Below are 19,564 nucleotides of genomic sequence, written 5' to 3' on the forward strand. Positions count from 1 at the left end.
ATGGTTGGTATTATTAATTGCAATTGAGGAAGTAGAATAGGGATTTTTCAGCCTTGCAGTGTGCCTGCTTCATGCAGATAACGGGGCATCACCATCAAGAGCTATGGTCTTAATAGTGGAGTCCTACGGGGCTTGCCTACGGCGTAACCACTATTGAGCTATTAGAAGCTTGACAGGAGCTGGTGCTATTTTGGTGGTGAAAGACCCTTTCTTCTATTCCTTGCAATTAATGATATTCAAGCCATGGGTACAGGAGCTTGAGTGATTTTCTAAAGGGTTAAGAGGAGTAGCAACTAGAGCTTGAAGTACCAAAGTACACATAAAAATTTTACACTTAAAATTTGTTAGAATGGTTGACAATAGTAGAGAGAGTGAAGTTAATGTTGATAGCTTTGATTTTGCTAATGAACAGGCTACTAATGATGCCCCTATGCTTGTTAATTACCTTGTTACCAGGCTTCAACAAGCCATGGGCAATCCATCCCTCCAAGGTGAAGTGCAACGGTAGCTATATACTAGGTGAAGTGCAACGACATCTACATACACATGGGATTCTCCAAAATCCCCACCAAGAAGAGAGAGTACCTAGGAAGCCTCCTTGTGAGACTTCCAAAAGAGGCCTCTCTCCGATAAGGGAATAAGAAGAGGATCCATACAAAGGACTCAAAAATCTACTACTCGACGATGCATCTCCTTCTCAAAGGAGAACTCAAGTTTCAACAGCAGAGCCCTCATTGAAAGAACGAGAAAGAAGTGAGTCTCCTACCACCTCGGCAGAGATGGCTCCACAAAGACGGCGGGCAAAATGCTCTCCAACACCCCCTAAACGGAGAAGACCATTGCATACTTCTCTACACCATAATTCAAAGAGGGACAAGAGAAAACAAGAGAAGAAAAAGGCAAGAAAGAGGTCACCCTCTTCTCCATCTTCTTCATCCTCTTCCTCTTTTGAAGAATGTGATGGTGCAGACAAGGAGGAACAAGGCAAGAAAAAGGCGAGAAAAAGGTCACCCTCTTCTCCATCCTCGTCATACTCTTCCTCTGCTGAAGAAAGTGATGGTGCAACTCTTGAACCACCTAAAAGAAGAGGCCATAGGAAATCCTATGCCGCATGGAAGAGGTCATCCAAGCTCAAAAAGTTCAAAGAGGGAGGAAAGAACAGCTCTTTCCTTACCTACGATGGCACCTTTGGTGCTACGGACAAAGTCTTGGCCTTCATCCAACAATTCGATGTGGTGTTTGGAGATGAGGGCTACACAGTGTCCTCTAAGCTACACCATGTAGCTATGCATTTTCAAAAGTCCGCCAGGTAATGGTGGTCTAGCCTACGGGCAAACAGTGAAGCTCCACGAACATTGAAAGCTTCAAGAGCTTCCATTATGAAGCAGTTTTTGGCTACTGATGCCAAATACAAAGTACTCACCAAATGGCGAAGCTTGAAGCTCTCTCCCTATGAATCTATTCACAAATATGTAGACAAGCTTTGGGACTTACATCTCAAAGCCATTGTCTTCAAAAGGAAGGCTCAAGGAAAAAGATATGTACATAGATGCTAAGGAGTTGGGTAACACCATACCCATTGTACATAAGCAAGCTTTGAATAAGTCAATAAAGAGCTCTATTTCAGTGTACATGATTTTTGTTAAAGATTCTCAAAATGAACCTAATGCTTTGGCAAAATAAAATATAAACAATCAAAAGGAATTAGAGTTATCCAATTTTCTCAAGGGGTTTCAAGATATTTTTATGGACGGTATCCCTTGTGAACTACCTCCAAAACGAGGCAATGATGACCATGCAATTGAACTTCTTCCAAGAAGTTCGCCACCTAATACGCCTCCTTATAGAGTTTCCCAAGCTCAACAAGAGGAGATTATGCGGCAAGGGCATGAGTTAGTTGAGAAGGGCATGGCTACGCCTAGCTCATCTCCATTTTGTTCACCAATGTTATTAGTGCAAAAGAAAGACGGCATATATCGTATGTGTGTTGACTATAGAGCAATAAATAAGATCACTATCAAAAATAGGTTTCCTGTTCCACGGGTAGAAGACCTATTTAATAAGCTACAAGGGTCGACCTACTTCAGTAGGATTGACCTACAAAGTGGCTACCATCAAATAAGGATAGTTGATCAAGACATTGTAAAGACTGCATTTTTGCACTACATTTGGTCTTTACAAGTACATTGTCATGCTAGTGGTTTTGATAGCACTTACAGGTGGTTCTGAACCACTTGGCAGTGGTTAGGAACCACTTGGCAGTGGTAAAGATAGCACTTGCCTGTGGTTTAGATAGCACTTGCTAGTGGTTAAGAGAGCACTTGATAGTGGTTCAGAACCACTTGCGAGTTGTTTAGATAGAACTTGCAGGTGGTCTATGAGATCGACACTACGTATTCAACCAAGTGGTTCTAAAGCACTTGTAAAGGCCTTCTAGGTCACTTGCTAGGTCTTCTCCTCCACTTGCAAGTGATTTAAAAGTGGTTTGGAAAAGGTTTTGAACCACTTGATAGTGATTTAGTGAGCACTTGTAGGTGGTCAATGATATCAAAACTACGTATATAAGGGTGTCTCGACAACTATTGGGGGGACTTAAATGGCTTCAAATTTTTGTAAAATCTGGTTGAAGGTAGTTTAAAGCACTTGCAAGTGGATGGCAAGTTGTAAGCTCCATGTACTTGAAAGAATAAAAATGTGTCAAAAACGCTTTAGCTTTTGGATAAGGAACATAAGTTTTTGAGGAAAAAATACAAGAAAGCGGTACCCAATTATACTTTATGAGGTCAATATGTTTTAAATCGGCTTGCCATCAGAGGGCATGCTATTGTAGGTGTGCTCATACACGGTATCACTCAAAGTGTAGAAATTAGGCTCATTTCTCTCAGGATACAAGGGGAACTTAAGGCATCGAACTAGGTGCGAGTACATGGAAGTAGGAGTCCTATCATCTAATAATACATATCGATCGGAGCGTCCCTCAACTTTATCGTAAAAGTGTCCCTCAACATAAAAGGGGTTCTTCTTTATCTGATTGTGCCACGCATCCTTCTGAGTCGCGGTGGATAGCCTCTTCTCCGTGCAACACCTTAGTATATGTAAAAATCAAAGGCTTCCTCCTCAGTGTTGACTGCAAAGTTATCTCCAACTCGTAAGGCATTGCTCAAATTATCATGATGGCCAACATAAATAGGTGCATCAATCTCCTCGTCACTTGAAACATCTTCATCCAGTCTATGTTGGTGTGATCCTCAAGTACTACCATGCTTCTATGTGAGCTTTGTTTGCACATCTTCTCCATTGACCATGCACACAAGCAAGGCAAAAGCAGGACACATTTCTACACCTCAGTGTAGTTGTATCTGTTGAAGAGAAACCATTCACACAATGCATCAAACGTGATCCCCTGATTTTCTTGCAATCCCATTCTATATCTCTCAGCACATCACCCACCTTGATTTCCCAGAAGACCCTATCGACCTTGTTCGCGGATGACCAACAATCTTTCCTATTGTTCATTAGGGTGAGGTAATTGACCACTATTGCTGCATTATACAGGGGTGTCCATCCACAAACCCTGGTCCTTCAACCATCGGTCATGCAAAAGAAAGCAGTGTTGAACAAACAATGTGTCATGCACATTGTCATCGGATATATAAAATGGAGAAATTTTATGATGTCGCCCATTGTTGAGCGCACATAGCAGATGTGGAACAAAATGCTCACATGACTAGGATACCAGTGCATGTATCGGATCTCATTCTGAATTTTAAAACTGTAATTTTTTGCAAAGTCCACGACAGAGACAAAGCCATGACTTGGAAAACTCTGTGGACACTCTTTGAATTGGTTGGCCTGCCATTTGTAGATATAGTTATGTTTGATAAACTTGGTCAGCTTGTCTTTCATGAATGAAATGAAAGTGGAGCACCCGATCTGTTGAATAACAATATCTTTCCTTTTGTGGTGTAGGCCATCTTCATGTATAAATTGTGTCTCCACACCAACAACCATTGCAGCCACCTGAAATTTGTCATTGTGTACTTCAAGAGGACAACATTTGAGTTGCTTGGCACTGCACTGATCGCATTTTCCCATCAAGAAGATGTGTAAATGAAACATGGAATTTTCTGGTTTAGGACACAAAAAGGACTCCCATAGTGTTGTGAGGCTCTCAAATGTTGACTTTGCAGTCACACATATACTGCCACTGACTGCAGGGTCACAAACATCACAAGCACAACGACAAGATTCTCCATGTACTCCAAACCTACCTTGATGCATTTGGTTGAAAGCATCTTTCAAGTAGACAGCTTGCACATGATATTCACAGCAGGTATTGAGGTCCCGCAATTTTTGAGCAAAAAAGGGTTTCAAATTCTCAAAGCATCTCAGCAAAATGTGCACCGTTGGATGCATTTCCTGAAACTGCCTGTAAAATTCCACTTGCACAAAAAAGCAGGCAATAAAGAGATAACGTGACAACAAATAACCAAAATGTTTGGTACCATCACCTACAAGTTATAACACCCACTTTCGTGTTTGTGAAAGCACATAAGAGGAACATTTACCACTAAGAAGTTGTTTTTCATGTTTGAAAGGGGCTTTAAACTTCTTGAAACCACTTGAAGGTGATCTTTCAAGTGATTTGTTTACCACTTTCAATCACCTTCAGGTGGTTTGAAATATTCCAAGTGCTTACATAGGTTCTCACTCAAGCTCTTTAAACCACCTATAGGTGATTGAAAGTGGTTATTTAACCACTTTCAAGTGGTTTGTTTACCACTTTCAATCACCTTCAGTTGGATAACACCCAAATCTCAGGTTTTTAAAAGCACTCAAGAGGAACATTAACCACTTAGAAGTGGTTTTGCATGTTTGAAAGTGGCTTTGAACTACTTGAAGCCACTTGAAGCACTTAAAACCACCTAACGGTGATTCAATTAGTTTTATCAAACCACTTTCAAGTGGTTTGATGACTACATTTAGGTGGCCTTAAGTGCTTACATAGGTTTTCACTTGAGCACTTGGCAGATTTCAAACCACCTGAAGCACTTAAAACCACCTAAATGTGATTGAAAAGGGTCATCAAACCACTTTGAATCATCTTCAAGTGGTTTGAAATCTTCAAGGTTCTCATCCAAGCATTTAGCAGATTTCAAACCACCTGAAGCACTTAAAACCACCTAAAAAGATTGTAAGTGGTCATTAAGTGGTTTATTATTCACTTTCTATCACCTTCATGTGGTTTGAACAATTCCAAGCGCTTACGGTGCTCACCTAAGCACTTGCGGATTGCAAGTGGTTTTTTAAATACTTTAAAGTTGTGACAAACTATTTCAACACTTTGCAAAGTACAAGCTTCCACACTTAGGTGGTTGAAAGCAATATTTTAGGTACTTTAAATCACTATTAGTATTTTAACTGCTTTGCAAAGTACTTGAAGGGGGATTCAACAACTTTTTGATTGTTTCCTGAGCTCTCAAAGGTTTTTTACAGTTTGACAGTGGTTCATACAACTTGAAAGTGGTGAACAGTGGTCACTATACTACTTGACAATGGTTTTCTACAGTTTTGATTGTGGTTGTGACGACTTGACAGTGGTGAACATTAGTCAATTTACTACTTGGAAGTGGTTGATAATACCCGAGGTTGATCCAACAAATAGAATGGATGCATAAGAACAACCTTTCTGCCGATACGCCTTTGGCATATGTCCTTCTTGTTCGAAGATACTCGGGTCTCTGCTATCCAGAAACCAAACACAACCTCCTTAATGTCCTCTATGATGTTTATAGAACAATGAGCTTGCCGTTGACATGCTAAGACTGGAAAAGGACTGTTCTCATCCTCTAAATGGAGTCGTGCATTCACAAAACCGATGTTTCTTCTGTGTATGCCCAACGACTTTGCAAGTGCTCTATCCGTAAAGAGACGTGCATCTACTTCATCCCTTGATTTAATGCATGCCATCACTGTTGTCCTCTTGGAAAGCATTTTCGTGCTGAGTGCGGAACCTTGACTTCTGACAATGTGTTGCAAATGTTGGAAAGAACTGATCTCTATATAGAATGTGCCGATATCTTCAGGTTGCAAAATACTGGTTTGCTAGAGTAAGTGTTCAAAAATCTCTCCTTGGAGTTTGGTTGTCAATCATTGCATCTGCTCTTCCTAGTGCCATGACAGGGCACAAAGAATCTTCCTTTTCTGTTTCTTATCGAGCTGGACATCCTTCCGCTTGTCAGCACAGAAAGCCTGCTACCTTTGCCTCTCTCTTTGTTCCCTTTTCTTTTCCGACCGTCGAGTAATCACTTAAGCAGCATGTGAACTACTTGGGAAACTCTACTCAATTGTGTATTGGTGGACACGGAGCTGGATCAAGAAAACCTGAAGAAAAAGAGCTCAACGCATGAACATACATCATGAAGAGTCCATGCATCAACAAGACCAAACATGTCACAGACACTCACATACATCTAACTAGCGAGAAGTCTCCATCCTTAGAGAGAGAGAGAGAGAGAGAGAGAGAGAGAGAGAGAGAGAGAGAGAGAGAGAGAGAGATATGGAGAACTAAGCACACACAGTAGAGAACCACGCACAGAGGAAAGAAAGGGAATGCGATGCAGAAACACCGCACAGAGAAGGAGAGAAAGGCGCTCTGCTCTATGCAAAAACCGTGCACAGAGAATACCCTAAACGTGCATGCTTTGTGTCTACGCAGGGAAGGAGACACATGGGGTGCTCGTATGTCCAACACCTCCAAGAACTACAGGGGGCGATAAAAAATGCATGCCCCCCTTTAAAAAAAAATCCCCCCATCTTCATTACTCATCATTGAGTTTCCTCCCCCAAAAATCAAATGTATACTTAAAAGTTCCCCAAAACTACTTTAAAAAGGAGTGTTCAAAACAACCCTTTTTGGACCACCTATACATTCTTTCACCCATTAGATCTATTCAATCTAATATGTTAATTAATCTATAACTTCAACTACAAACAATAGGCTTATTACATCAAATATATACACATTCGTCACACATATCCCTCCACATGCATAAACTTCATTGCACATTTAGTTTCAAAAGAAAGACTTTATAATAAAGCTTCACCATGAAAACCTCATTTAACTCAAGTAGAATCCCACTAGTTTTGAGATGTGGTATGGAACTATTAGCATTCCCCTTTTTTTCAACCTACAAATAATATCATAAAATAACATCATATGGACCTAAAGAATTCATAAAAATTATACCAAAGTGTAGGTAAAAAACTATTCTTGTCTTTCTTCTTTGATTGATTGAAATAACTTCCCAGATAAAAAGATAACCATAAACAAAAATTTGTTGCTTGACGTTGCACTCCATGCTGGCAAAAGATAATGCAACTACTAGGTTAGGTTTTCTAAACTCAAATTCCTCATTTTAGCCAGAGCTCATATTTGCATTCTATAGCCCACTTGTCCAATATACAAAAGGATAAAGTCTTTATTTTTTGGTCATCATTAATAGTGCTACATCAAACTATACGTGGGATAAACATTTATTCACTAATTATTAGATTTTGTCTCATTATTATATATTGAGTCATAGTCGATTAAATTTACCAACCACCAAGAGCAATACACACATAATTTCTTACATTCTAATTTTGAAAGTGTATCTAATTCATTGCAAAAATTGCAAATGAAAGTGGCCACGTTAACATTGGCAACGTCATGCACCATTTTTGCTCCGTGATTTTTAAATATATTGTAACATAGGGATATGGAGAGGTTGAAATTGCACATCTTTTTATCCGTCTTTCATATATTTCTATATCCATGGGGAAGAAAAAAATATACTTGAAAACCTGTGTGTCAACATATGCTTACATGAAATTGATTTTTGATGTATTTTATATTGGCTAAATTGTAAATTCTCAGCTAGATTTTGAGTTTTCCTTGAAGAAAATTGGCAAAATCCTACATGTTTTGTTTTTAACGTATTTTCCAAAAATATATCTTCTTTCTAAGTGTCCAAACAACTTGCATTGATGTAGCCATGTAAACTTTTAAAATATCTAGTTGAAAAAAGAGGGCCCAAGCAGCCAACACTAGTGTGGGTACTTGAGCACCCAATTTGTATCTTTGTAAGTGCATCATCTCATGTCAAAAGTCTCTCTATAAATCAAATGAAACAAATACATTGAAAGAGCCAACATTATTGCGATCTCATTCAACACCTCTTCCCCTTCTCAACGTGAATGCAAAATGGCACAGAATGAACCTTGGAAAAAAGTTATCAAAAGAGACAACATTAACGGGGGTTCATTTCGCACCTCTTTCCTTTCACAACGTGAATGCGGAATGGTGCTTATATGCACATACAAACATAGATATGCAGCTTTAAAGTGTCTTGAAGTACACACCTATAATTGCTTATACACCTTCACACCTGAATTTTTATGTACATGCGCGCCTGTTCACATGACCCGCAATGAAATACACCATTAAATCTATGCAAACACCAATAACATTGATTGTGCACTAACCCTTTTGTGCACAATCTTGAACAATCACTTTTGCGTGCAAAAACCTTCAATCACTTACTTAGACAATCTTTCTCACCTGCATATAGATTGTTGCGCTCACCTACTTTTCCAATTAACACTCACCTACTTTTGCTCTCAACTATCAAAGGTCTTGTAGCTCGTGCAACAGCAAGAACATCCATCCACATGTAGGAGATGTCAATTCGACAAGCAAGACATGTGTCGTACATGCAAGCATGACAGGAAGCTTCCAACAGCCTGTGGATTCCATACGCAACAAGCCGGCTGCCTTTGCCACTACATTTAATTCTATAAGTACTAGGGGGAGTGCGAGAGTGAATGATGCCTTGTGGACTGGAAGAGAGAGAGAGAGAGAGAGAGAGAGAGAGAGAGATCTATATCTCTCATGTGCCTCATAAACTTCTAAAAGAACTCAATCAATGGGATGAACTCATTTGGAAATTTCTTAAGATTCTAATTCAAAATATAAACCCAGGATGTGAGAGCTCTCTAGCGCTCACCTCTACAATTTCTCTCCAATCTTATCAACATGCACCAATTTCTAGATTAAAGGTTCTTTCAAGATCTTATCTTGCTTAAAGCTATCCACATTGAACAATTTGGTTAGAATGTCATCAATTCTTCTCGAGTAGCCTCATCCTAATTTCAAATTATATTGTTCTATGAAACAAGCATATCTTTGATTGCTAGACTTTTGATGCAAGATTTGAAGAAATAGGTAACAATAGGGTTTTGTAAATAGTGTTCCTTTCATGAAGTTTAAAAAGATTATTTTACATCAAAAAAGGTATGTAAGAAAAATCAAAATTCTCCCTCTGTTGTATGCAAGGATCATCTTCTAAACATTTGTAATCCTTGTCTATGTGTTTGGAATGAGAACACCGTGATTTTGATTGTGATGTCTTTCACCTCCGACTGTAATGATGGCATCCAATTGTATGTGAACTCAATGTTTCACTCAACGATGTATGAGCTATCATCTGCTTGTATCAATCTGGATTTGTGTGTGTTGTTTGTGTTAAATTCCATTTGTCTTGACATGGTATACATGTTCTATAGGATGTGATGTCACATAGTACGTCTATTCATTGCATCAACTTGAACGGATCATTTTTTTATGGTCACTTTAGAAAGTTTGTAACAGCCTCTGGAGACTGAACACATATTGAGTTGTTTTTACTATTATACTCCACAATGATCTTTTATTTTTGAATGATGGATGTGATTTTATTTTAACTTGTATTCTAAAATGTCTTTGAGGGGAGATGAGTTTACGTGTATGAAGGAACCAAAAGAGTTGAGATTCTTCGATCAACAAACTAATGAATTTCTACCAAAGATCTTCTCTTTAACCGTGCCTTTTGCTATTGCATTTGTAGTCGTTGAGACAGAAACAATGATATGGATTACGTTCAACAGCTATATGTGTGGTTGGTTGTGACTCAATATTGCTTACATGTATTCACGCTATTGAATGATAATAATTTTTTCCTCATTTAGATCACATCCAACTCAAGCAACTTGTCCATTCCATTCTCATATGACTGAGTATAGCTTTTTGAAGTAATGTTGCATATGCAAACTTTACTCAACGGTTGTCGTTTGATTATTTTTTAATGCCAATTGGTTGGAAGCTAGAATGTTGCACTCTACACAAATGCTAATCGATTTTATGTAACTTTTTGTTTATTGACCACATAGAATACTATCTCGTGCCATGAAGATGCTCTTGGTCAAAGTTGTAAGTTCCCTTGTTTGGATGCTTTATCCTTTGCATCTTATGTATGTCTCTTACATAAATCACACGGTTTGATTGCAACTCCTGTATTATCCACAAATCATATGAGCTACACAAAATTAATCACCTACAATATTTGAAAGTTTGCGATACAAGTATTTAAATTATTTAAATTTTACTTTTATACTTTGTTACAATATTAAAAGTCTTGAAATACGCATGAAAACTGAATGATACAATATCTATAAATTGAAATAAGAATGAAAACTATATCGCACTTGTAAATTCGATCCAGTTTGCAAATGCTAACAAGGAATCTAACAAGATCCTTTTGATACAACTCTCAAGTATCAAAGAGGAACTGTAAAACCGAAAACAAGTGCTCGAGCTCGAGCAGATCAAGTATCGGTGATATCCGATGTCGCATGACCATTGAAGCCCTCTTTGGAGGCTGCCTGTTACTGCATTTTTTTTTTGCATAAAAAACTAAAACTTCCTCAGCTCCTCGTGCCGTAGTTCTGCTGAGTGTTTCCACTTCGTCCTGCACCTTGGCGCCCCCATCTGCCTGCGCCGTTTGGTGTTGTTGCTGGTTTCTCTACTCAACTCCCGCTGCCATCGCGCTCCATCTGTAGCTCATGTTTTCTTTTTTTAGACTGGCGTGGACTGCCAGACTGGCCACTCCTTTTGTGTTTAGGAGGGAGCGAGGGAGAGAGAGAGAGAGAGAGGAGGAGGAGGAGGAGGCTCTGTTTAGATTTTGGTGCCCATTTCTTTTTAAAAAATCGTGACACCTACTTCCTCATGACATTATATGAAAAAAAAAGACCTACTGTTAGTGTTTGAAAGATTCGAAGAGGAAATTTATGTAGCAACAACATGATGCATTTGCATGCACATTGTGTACGGTATGTTGCATCCATATAAAAAAAAAAGGCATACAATGTATGTTAAGGAGTTGGCACAGGTTGCTCCACACGTTCTATATAGTCCCGACAAGAGCGTACCCCTCTTTCGTCGCTTTATGCATCTCTAGTGTTAGTGCCCGGACTTATGCTTATCCTCCAATGTTGAAGCAGCCAGTTGATGCAAGTAAGAGTTTAGAACAAGAGTGTAATTAATTGTAATTGGCATTCTTAAATCAATCTCGTCAATTGAATATAATCGGTATTCTCGAATCAATCTCGTTAATTCACTCAGAATCCAATGACTGTCAAGTGTGTGATGATGATCGACATGTAGTCTCCTTTTTACAACACAAAACAATATCGTCAATACAAATAAGCATGATTCATTAGGCATGTACCGTATCACATGATGCACAATGCTTGGATGCACATGTACGATCTGATGAATAAAACCAGCTCCCATTCCAATGAGGTCATGACATTTGAAGCATCACCTCCACTTAGAAGATAACGTGTGCACAATTAATCCATCACTGATTGAGCACCAATCTCTTCTTTCTGGACACCCAACATAAACAATCATTGTTTTGAGTGCTTTTGGAGGTTTGAGTGTCTGGAACCATGGCTTGATGGTATGTTCCATGTCATCGGAGGTGTCAAAGAACGAGTGTTGCATGCTTGGTGAAGAGAAGGAAGATACAAGTAGGCAAGGAATGTTGATCTATCGTAATCATATGTGGGCATGGTCTTTGACAAAGTATCATGGACTGTTTCAAGAATGGTGATATCAGTAGCGTTTATGTATTTGGATAGCTGCAAGTCCAGTTTCAGGTATGTATACAAGCCATTACTAAAGACATAAGATGCAAGTAGTTTAGAAAGAGTGTGCTTACTTGTAATAGACACTCTTAAATCAATCATGTCAATTGACTCCAAACAAATTCTTCAAGAAATTGATGATCGACTTGTCGTTACAATTCATGAGTACATTGTTTGATTTTGTTCACGCCCCAAGCTTGGGAGACTTCTCCACGTGTAAGTAGGGTTTCACCTGCTACAGAGTTACAAGGCAGCTTCATATAGGGCAAAGCTCATGCTACATAGCTCAACCTTGATATTCCTGTAACTTTCGCAATGGATTTGAGCCACCTTGGCTTCCTTATGATGCATTTTGAGGTGTGTTCTTGGCTCCTCTCAGCTGGTCAATGGCAGCCCAAAGCTTGCTTGTCACAGCCACGTCGGACGTATCTTGCAATCAATGCATTCCAAGAAATGATATTATGGACATGAAGCCTTGATGGCTCTTTTCCATGTGTTGCAAATGCACAATTTGCATCATAGAGTTCAGACCTTGTCATTTTGTAAGCTACTTTGAAAGCTGTTTTTGACTCACCAGTATGCCCGCTCCCAAAAAAGAGGCTGTCTTGTTAAGTTGTGCACGTCAATGATCGAACTGCAAGGCAAACGCCCTCCTGATCTATTGCTCAATATCTATCAATAAAGAAGGCCTCGATATGATAGGTCTTTTAAGTCCAATGGTTTCTCAAACTTGGCAATAGCTTGATCGTGATCTCCTAATGAGTATAAAGCAGCAAAAGAGGCTCTTCTCCAGGTTAGGTTATATCCTTAAATACTGGTTATGTTGGTGCACCATAATCCAAAAGCTCCAATGCCCAGCTATAGTGCTTGGGCTCCTTGATTGTTGCTTCCTTGTAATGATTGCTTGCTCCAAAGAGAAAACAAAACAATGCCGAGACTGACAGGCAGAAGACTGTCCCAAAGATCCTCATCTTCCTCAGCTGCATGAATCACTAAAGTGTAAGCATCTCTGGCTTCATGCATCTTACGAAGAGCAAAGAGTGTGTCTCTTTCCTAGAATTAGGGAGTGACATTTGTTGGTCTAAGCTCTCTTGAAGCTCATCAGAGCTTCCTTGTACAATCTGTGGTCAGACAATCTGGGCCAAGTTCTTCCCAAGGTCTTTTAGCGATAATTACTTGACTAGTCACTCTCCCATCTATTGAATCGCAATTCCTAGCCCTTCCAAATCCAACAGAGCTTGTCTCATTACCGGGCATCTTGGCTTCAAGCTACCTTATTTGTATCTATCAATTTCCATGTTCTTTGACACAAAATGCAATTTGTAGGGAACTGAGCCCCTGCTCCAACTGCTTCCTTTCTTCTAGGTGATACATCCGGCAAGGGTGCTACATCTGCAGTGATCCCACCCTGACAATCTTTGGCAGGATCTCCATTTTCCTTGTCCAATTCAAGTCCCGAGGCCTTGAAATATTGCATGCACCATCCTGATAAGTCTGAAGTAACCCATCAAGCGTGCAGATCTCAAAATTGAAGGACAAATTGTCACGTACATTGAGAAATGGCTCACAACTGTAACTGAGAGAATCCCATGAGAAACGTCTCGTCCTTTCATGACTGCACCACATGATTTGGCATGCATATTGATCAAAGCACCACCAAGCATGCCAACAGCCCCTGACCAGCAAGATCATCATGAATTCTCTCACCCTGTTCGGCATATTCTATTAGTCGCGTGTCCAAGTGATGACATTTTGGAGAAGAAGCCCATGAAAAACCTCTTGTCCTTTCATGACGGCACCACACTTGGCATACATATTGACTAAAGCACCACCAATCACAACATCTTTCTCCAACAGCCCTCGACCAACAATCTCATCATGAATTCTCTCACCCACATCAACATCTTGCGTAAGGCCACAGGCCTTCAAGGTGCAAGCTTAGGTCACAGGTGAATGCATCTTGGGAAAGGCCTTCCCTTTGATACAGTTAAAACAGCTCAGAGCTTTCCCTGTGATAGGCAGCTTGGGCTTGCACCATATCCCCTTCCCAGAACAACCTTGCAAGTAGCATCCCTCTCTCTCCTCTCTTATGCAACTGCAACAATTCATACTCTTCCACAACCACCTCTTTGAAGCCATTCCTTCTCAGCTTGCCAATTGCACTCAGCTCCAAAGCCTTACCCTCTCTGACAACACACTCTCGGAAACCTGCCAGAGCCTCTCTACTCCAAGAACATGATAGCCTCCATTCCTGCTAAGCTGGGCAATGGCTCCAGATTATTTTCTCTAGACTTTTCATTGAATGCTCTTAGAGGTGATATTCCTCATCAGATAAGTAGCATACCTTTCACATGCCCGGTGGATGCCCCTTTCGAGTTCAATGGCTTGTTGAATTTACATCACAATTCACTCAGCAGGATTCTGCCCCTACCCTTGGTAATTACTGCTTTGGACAGAAACTCTTGTATCTATGAGAACAAGCTGCAAGGGTCCATCCCCAGAGAACTCTCAGCAGGATTCTGCCCTCTCCCCTTGGTAACTGCTCTGGACTGCAACTCTTGTATCTTGATGAGAACAAACCGCAAGGGTCCATTCCCAGAGAACTCTCCGACTTAACCAATCTAAATTCTAAAGCTACTATACTTGATGAAAAACCACCTGGGCGGTGGTGTGCCACCTTATCTGGGATATCAAGTCTTCCTGCAATACTTTTTTTTTCGACACACCAGAGGGCCCACAGGGGGAGGTGTTTATCCCTTCCAAATATTAGCCATGTTACATGGTCGGGCAAGGGCCACGTACCATCGGGCAAGAGCCACGCGTAGGCATCACCATGGCCACCTAATTAATGCACCACATGCTGGGAACGACGGAGAGAACTCGTAGCAACCAGCTAGGAACCTCCTCCTCGGGTGACCCACCCCAGGAGGAGGATGCACTCGAGTGTCCAAGGGCAAGAGCCCTAGCAACGTGAACACCAGGTGAGCACAAGGCGTCCCTCTAGAGTGTGACCCAACAGGGGATTTGTACCCACATCCCGTACGTTGAGAGGCCAAAGCCTTACCGTTAGACCAACTCTTTGGGGACATCTTCCTGCAATACTTGCTCCTCCTCACTGGCAATACACCTGAGGGCTGACTGCTCTCTCCACACTAGACTTGGGTTATAGCACCTTCAATGGTAGCATTCCATGGGGTGTCGGATTCCTCACCGGTCTCCAGGACCTTTATATGCCCCATAACAACCTCTCTAGCTGCCCGAATTTATGGCAGGGTTTTCCCTCTTAGAACTGCTGAGCCTATCTAGGAAGGTGTTTGCCAGAGACATTTGCACATAATAAAATCACTGGATCAATGACTTAGCTTGTCACATAATTAACAACTTCTCAGGCCTCCCACTATCTTTGTCTGCTTCCTTACATTTTAGCCTCGTGTTATCTCACAACTCGCTGACTAGAACCGGAAATTTGCAGCGAATTCAAGTTATTGATTTTTCCGTCAATAAGTCTCTAGTAAGATTTCATCTACACTCGTAAAATGTGTCCACGTTCAGACTACAAGGGCAAATACCAAAAGTGTTAGGCGAGCAATATGAGCCTTGTGTCACTTGATCTCTAAACAAACCTCTTGACAGGACATATACCTGCTAATCTCTTTAAACTCAACATTACTGCTGGCTCATTCACTAACAATACCGGGCTTTGTGGCCCACCACTTGTTGTTCTGTGCTCGGAGCTTGGCAAACCAACTTGGAAGAACGTTCCAAGGTCGACTATTTTCTTCCTCACTTGTGGCATAGCCGGTGTCCTAATTATTATTATTATTATTTTTATTTTTTTTCGACACACCATAGGGCCCACAGGGGGAGGTGCTTATCCCTTCCAAATATTTGCCATGTTACATGGTCGGGCAAGGGCCGCGTACCATCGGGCAAGAGCCACGCGTAGGCATCACCATGGCCACCTAATTGATGCACCACATGCTGGGAACGGCGGAGAGAACTCGTAGCAACCAGTTAGGAACCTCCTCCTCGGGTGACCCACCCCAGGAGGAGGATGCACTCGAGTGTCCAAGGGCAAGAGCCCTAGCAACGTGAACACCAGGTGAGCACAAGGTGTCCCTCTAGAGTGTGACCCAACGGGGGATTTGAACCCACAACCCATAGGTTGAGAGGCCAAAGCCTTACCGTTAGACCAACTCTTTGGGGACCGGTGTCCTAATTATTGCATGTGTCCTAATTATCTTTGATTTTGGCATGTTAAGTATGGAGCCTGATTTACCCTTGTAATTTTCTGTGGTAAAAGCGCACATTTGTAAGGCCCCCATTATGAGGAGAAGCCATCGTGCGTGAAGGAAAATCACTCACCGGAAACCAAAATTTTCACGGACAAGAATCAGGGGCAACTTTAGGGGCCTCGGGGGCCTCCGCCTGCCGGTAGTCAATGGCCGATGGCCGGTGGTCCGAAGTCAATGGCGGTGGCCGAATTCAAAAGTGGACTTGTCTTCTCAAGGGCGGCCACACATGGGCGGATTGGAGGGTCCGATTTGGACTTATTCGCACAAGGGCGGCTACACATGGCTGTCTCTCATAAGAGAGGGCAGCCCTTTTGGCCTATAAAAGGAGGCCATTTCTACACACATTTCATAGTGTGAAGTTGATGCAACAAGGTGAGTGTGAGGTGGTGAGAGTGAAGCAAGGCGGGAGCTCTATCAAGGGTTTAATCCCTTTGTAAACTACTTCTTCTTTTGAAGTGCTAAAGCCATTGAGTGGCTGCTTTCCCGTGGACGTAGCCCACATTGAGTGAACCACGTATATTGTGTGTACTCTCTCTCTCTCTCTCTCTCTCTACTCTATAATCTCTTGTGTGTGAAATCTATCTCTCTCCATTAAGTAATCTACTCAAAAAATCTATTTAGCTACGTCTTATTTCCTAACAACTGGTATCAGAGCAAGGTTTGCTCGTAGCTAAATTATTTCAAGGAAAGGATTCCTTGAATTGAGTGGGAGTTATGGCGGAGGAAGGGAAGCTTAAGATTGAGAAGTTCAACGGCAAAAACTACCAACATTGGAAGATGCAGATTGAAGACTATCTCTACCAGAAGGACCTCTATTTGCCACTAGGCGGCGTTGCGAAGAAGCCCGCAACAATGGCAGATGAAGCATGGATTGTCCTTGATCGAAAGGCACTAGGAACAATCCGATTAATCTTGGCGTCAACGGTGGCCTTCAATGTTTTGGAGATGAAGACCACGGAGGACTTGATGAAGTCACTTGACGACTTCTACGAGAAACCATCGGCATCCAATAAGGTATTTCTTATGAAGCGCTTGTTCAATCTAAAGATGGCAAAGAATGGTTCAGTTGCAGAACACCTAAATGACTTTAACACAAACATAAGTCAACTTCGATCGGTGAAAATCAATTTAGATGACGAAGTGCGAGCTCTCCTTATACTATCATCTCTACCGGATAGTTGGGACAACCTTGTGATGGCTGTAAGTAATTCTATCTCTGGTACAAATACTCTTAAGTTTGATGATGTTGTGGGTGTTCTCCTAAGCGAGGAAATGCGAAGGAGAAACATAGGAGAATCATCAAGTGCTGCACTATCAGTGGCAAGAGGAAGGTCTAAGGAGAGGTTCAAAAACCAAAAGGGTCGTGATCGCTCAAGGCGGAGCAAGTCACGCACAAAGTCAGTTCTTGAATGTTGGAACTGCGGCAAGAAGGGCCACGTCAAGAAGGATTGCTGGTCCAAGAAGAAGAAGGAGACAGAGTCTCAAGCCAACAAGCCAACATCGGAGGCCAATGTGGCAGATAAAGTAGAGCAAGATGCTCTAATTCTCTCATTAGACAATGTGTCTAATTCGTGGATAGTAGATTCCGGGGCTTCATTCCATGCGACACCACACAAGCAACATTTCCAAGACTACACCAAAGGTAATTTTGGGTATGTATACTTGGGAGATGATGAAGCTTGTGAGATTGTCGGCAAAGGTACAGTTTCTGTCAAAACTGCTAACGGAAATGAATGGAAGCTTAAAGATGTTAGGCATGTTCCTTCTCTTCGCAAAAATTTGATCTCTACAGGACAATTGGACGATGAAGGTCACAACATTGCATTCGGAAACAAACGGTGGAAGATCTCAAAGGGATCTTTGGTGGTTGCCAAGGGAGAAAAAGTCGGTACACTTTACTTGTGTACTGTTAGCACGCAACCTTCAGCTTGTGCAGCAACTACAGAAGTTGACAGTGCGGTGTGGCACTACCGACTTGGGCATATGAGTGCCAAAGGAATGCAAATCCTTCAAACAAAGAAGCTTCTACCAGGTTTGAAAGAAGTGGACTTAGAGTTCTGTGAAGATTGTGTTTATGGTAAACAAAAGAGGGTAAAATTTCAAAAATCAAGAAATGAAAGAAAAAATAAAAAACTTGAGTTGGTTCATTCTGATGTTTGGGGTCCTGCAAGTACACCATCACTTGGTGGCTCATTGTACTATGTAACATTCATAGACGATGCGACTAGAAAAACATGGGTTTATGTCATGAAGAATAAATCCGATGTATTTTCCATATTTCAAAGGTGGAAAGCCTTTGTGGAGAATGAAACAGGTACCAAGGTTAAATGCCTCAGATCCGACAATGGAGGCGAATATTGCAGCCAAGCTTTTGAAAGCTTTTGTGCTAGCAATGGCATTCAGAGGCAAAGGACAACCCCAAGGACACCTCAACAAAATGGGATTTCGAAAAGGATGAACATGACAATCATGGAACGAGCACGAAGCATGCGGCTACATGCACGCCTACCGCTTGAGCTTTAGGCGGAAGCTGTAAGTACGTCGGTGTACTTAATCAATCGGTCACCCTCAACGGCATTGGATGGGGGAGTTCCAGAAGAGGCATGGACAGGTACACCGGTGAATTATGCATTTCTCAAAGTATTTGGGTGTGTGGCTTTTATGCACATAGATAGAAGCCTAAGATCAAAGCTAGATGCAAAGTCCAAAAAGTGTTTCTTCATTGGCTATGGAGAAGGAGACTTTGGGTATCGCCTATGGAATCCTGAAGATGGTAAAATCTTAAGGAGTAGGGATGTGAACGAACAAAATATGTACAAAGATTACTTGGAAAGAAAACAAACAAAAGAAACAGGTGATGAGTACATGGAGCTTGAGGACGGTGAAGACTCAAGGACTACAAACGGTGACAATGTGCAACAATGTCAACCAAATGAGGAGCTTCAACCTATTCCCCGAAGATCTACAAGAGCAAGTAGACCTCCAGAAAGGTTTGTTCCTTCCTTCAACCATCTCTTGATCTCAGATTCTGGAGAGCCGGAATCATACGAAGAAGCTATACAACATGAATCCAAAGAAGAATGGACGAAGAGCATGCAAGTGGAGATGGACTCACTACATCGCAACCAAACATGGGAGTTGGTTGAGTTGCCTAAAGGTAAGCAGGCACTTCAAAACAAATGGGTGTACAAGCTGAAGAAAGAAGAAGGTGGGAAGAAAAGGTACAAGTCTAGGCTTGTGGTAAAAGATTTTTCTCAAAAGAA

At 41.3% G+C, this 19,564-nt stretch overlaps 1 long non-coding RNA gene across 1 annotated transcript; it reads right to left on the minus strand.

Moving 5' to 3' along the window:
• Positions 1 to 12,088: 12,088 nt before the first annotated feature.
• LOC147458499 (uncharacterized) lies at positions 12,089 to 15,528 on the minus strand. The gene is made up of 2 exons (XR_015188240.1): positions 14,351 to 15,528; positions 12,089 to 14,265 (listed from the first exon to the last, which is right to left on the minus strand). It is a non-coding gene; the product is annotated as an uncharacterized LOC147458499 (long non-coding RNA).
• Between the last annotated feature and the right edge of the window lie 4,036 nt (positions 15,529 to 19,564).

The sequence above is a fragment of the Adiantum capillus-veneris genome, chromosome 5 (assembly GCF_014529385.1).
Source record: "Adiantum capillus-veneris isolate H3 chromosome 5, ASM1452938v2, whole genome shotgun sequence".
Classification (NCBI taxonomy): domain Eukaryota; kingdom Viridiplantae; phylum Streptophyta; class Polypodiopsida; order Polypodiales; family Pteridaceae; genus Adiantum; species Adiantum capillus-veneris.